The 3,224-nt window shown below is 40.7% G+C and overlaps 1 protein-coding gene across 2 annotated transcripts in view; it reads right to left on the reverse strand.

Annotated features, from left to right (window-relative positions):
• The window catches only part of CTDSPL2 (CTD small phosphatase like 2), a 111,917-nt gene extending 108,693 nt beyond the window's left edge, over positions 1-3,224 (reverse strand). The window contains exon 1 of one of the 2 annotated variants that reach the window (XM_017545828.2): positions 2,782-3,224. The gene's annotated coding sequence lies outside the window, so the exon portion shown is untranslated. Of the gene's footprint in view, positions 1-2,660; positions 2,757-2,781 lie in introns of those variants that run through there. The other variant, XM_017545838.2, reaches the window with a different exon arrangement.

Consider the following 3,224-nt stretch of genomic DNA (forward strand, 5'->3'; position numbering starts at 1 on the left):
AAAAAAAAAAAAAAAAAAAAAAAAAGCAGCAAATGACCGACCCCCTGTGGCCAATTTACTTAAAATGGTCATTTTTAACCTACCTTTAACCAAAAAAACTACTTAAAGCACACCACAAATAAACTCCTCTCAGCACACTTGATATTTGTGACTTAAAAGTGTCCTTTCTACGTTATACTTTCACAACTTGGTAAATTACAATTAGATATTGCTTTTTTAAAATTCTGGCAAACCATTTTATTCATTATCTCATTAATCCAAAGCATAGACCCCTATGACTAGGATAAATTAATACCATTTTGGAGTCAGCTTGGTGGCTCACATCCATCTTCCCAGCACTTTAGGAGGCCAAGGCAGGACCGCTTGCAGCTAGAAGTTGCAAACCAGCCTGGGCCACATAGCGAGATCTCATCTCTACAAAAAAAATTTTAAAATTAGCCAGGTATAGTGGCACGTGCCTGATGTCCCATCTACTTGGGAGGCTGAGGCATGAGGAATGCATAGGCCCAAGAGTTCAAGGTTGCAGTGAGCTATGATCCCACCAATGCACTCCAACCTGGGTCACAGAGAGAGACCTTATCTCTAAAAAATAAAAATAAATTAATGCCATTTTACTCAATTGACATTAAAACCTATAGTTGTAAATCCAGAATCTAGTACATCCTTTGTGAACAACAGGTTCAAGTTTGTTTAACCAGAATTAGACAGACTCTGTTATATAATAATCTCATGAAAAACCAATTAACCAGAAATCACGAACTTGAGATCAGCTAGATGAATCTGGGAAAGATAAGACTTCCCCAATTCTTAATTTCTTAACAGTGGGAAAACAGTACATTACTAGCTCAAGTTAAATGCACAAGAGACACTATGTAGAATGGAATCTTGTGAAACATACAAATCCTGATATTCCTACGCAATCCTATTTAGACTTTCTATATAGCTACAAGTCCACAAAAGTTAAGGACTATACCATTTACAGCTTTTACATGCTTTCAACTCTGAGAAAAGCATTAAAAGAGTGCAAGTACTGAATGCATGTAGTACTAAACAATTTGGGAAAACTCTTGAAAACAAAGTCGACAATGCTCACTCAGCTAGCTGTACACTAAATTTTATAAAAACATTAACGCTAATAACTACCCAAAAAGGTCATTAAAATACAGACAAAGCTTATACTAGACCAATGATTTTAGATCCCTTTAAGTTACACATTTGGCTCCATTTTTAAAATAAACTGGTTCAGCAAGTAGTTAACATGCCTGCACCTCCACTGTTCTATTGGCTCTAAGAAAGTATGAAGTTCAACTCAATCCTAAAAAAACTCCTTCACATGAGAGCTACGTTTTGCCTTGACTTTCTTTGTGACCTTGGACAAAGTCTACCAAATGAAGACTATAATAATGCTTGTGTGTTCCAGTTTATTATTGAAAATTAACCATAGTATCTTTAGAGCAATAGTGAAATTCTCTAAATTGGACCTATCCAGAGCTGAAAACTTGAGTTACAAATATCAACTGATATGCAATGTGAACAGTTTTTAAAATTTTAATTTGATTAGTAAAAACAAAACAAAAAAACTACAAAGATCCCAAATTCAGCATGATTAAAGAATTTTGAAAACACCAACAACCTCCTTATTACTTCTCTTTATGAACAACTGGTCTGCAATGTAATTAAAAAAAAAAAAAGGCAAAAGAAAAAGTAAAGAAAAACAGTAAAACCCGCTTTAACATGTCATTTTCCTTTTCTAAGAATAACAAATGGTCCACAAAACTTAGCAAATAACGGGGAGACAAAATAAAGCAATCTACAATCTAAAAATTACAGACAAATCCATCATTTCAAGTCACTAATTTGTAAACCCACGTAAGAAATTAATCTCGGTACTGCGTTACCAGCATTAAAAAGATAAATCCCTGCCTCAGAGGAACATCTACTGAGTACGTTTCATTTCCGGATCTCAGATAAGTTTACGAGCTGTATCTCTAGGTTTCCCTAAGGTACTCTGTTGTTTAACATCATTCACACATCCAGCCACCACTAGGGTGAAAAGTAAATAAACAAGATTTACTTATGCAATTATTTACCACAGAATTCTGGTCAAGAATGCAAAAGTAAACTCATACAGGCATTTAAAACCCAAAGAAAACAGGGAATATTAAGGATAGTAAGATTTACCCTTTAATTGACCACCGTAGAAACCAGAGGCCTTCCACATGGGCTGTTCCTTCCTAGCACTCCCAATTTGAAAAAGTAACAATGTCATCTCGACATTTTAACAGTACAAAAGACAAACAGAATTTAGGCAAATCGCTTCTTCCAGATTTTGAAAAGGTGTTTATAAGAACTGGGATAGAGCAACGCCCCCCTAAAAGCACCCTACTTCAAAGAATGAAATGCCGAAAACATCAGGTGGACCAAAAAGCTTAGAAAAGCTAAAGTTCTAACTTAATTACCCAGAGGTTGGGGACCAGGAACGTGAGCTCGGAGTGGGGGTGGGTAGCAGAGTGAAATCTAACCCCAGAAATCACAACGCAGGCCGCAGCCCAGGAGGTGAAGCTGGCGGGAAGCGAGCTCCCTTTCCGTTCCCAGGGGAAAGTCCAGAGAGGAGCGGCTCCCCACAGTGGACGTACGAGGCGCCAAGAGTGCATGCCTACCAAGGCGCCAGATCCGCTGGAGGACCGGGTTTAGAAGGGGAGGAGATCCCGGCAGACGGCGCTGGAAGAGGAGGAGGACTAAGATTGGGAGTAGCGGCAGCGTCTAGACGAAGGGGATTACCTAACTGTGACGACAGAGAAGTGTCCTCAGGCTCCGGCGATGGTCTCGACTGCGCAATGTGTGGTGTCTTTCCCGCTTACCCCCGCAGCAGCAGCAACAGAACCAGCTCCTTCAGCCAGTCGCCATTTCCCGCCTACCGACCTGCTGCACCGCACGGACAGAGACCCGGATGGAAAGCGGCCTCTCCGCGCAGGCGCCCTGACTTCCCCCTCCCCCTCCCGCCACAATTCCGCGAGGTGGGAGGGAAGGAATGCGGGTGGCCACAACGGCAACAACAACCAAAAAAACACTTTTACTTCCGTGAAGAGCGTTGAAGTTTCTTACGCCAGAGGACACTCTCTAGTCTGAATCCCGGAGAAATATTGAACACAAGGCCATAGGACTGGGTAGAGTAAGAAAGGACAAAACCTGTTAGGACACGGAAGGGCCTGGGGGATATTTGT

Source organism: Cebus imitator, unplaced genomic scaffold, assembly GCF_001604975.1.
Source record: "Cebus imitator isolate Cc_AM_T3 unplaced genomic scaffold, Cebus_imitator-1.0 Scaffold9, whole genome shotgun sequence".
NCBI classification, from domain to species: Eukaryota; Metazoa; Chordata; class Mammalia; order Primates; family Cebidae; genus Cebus; species Cebus imitator.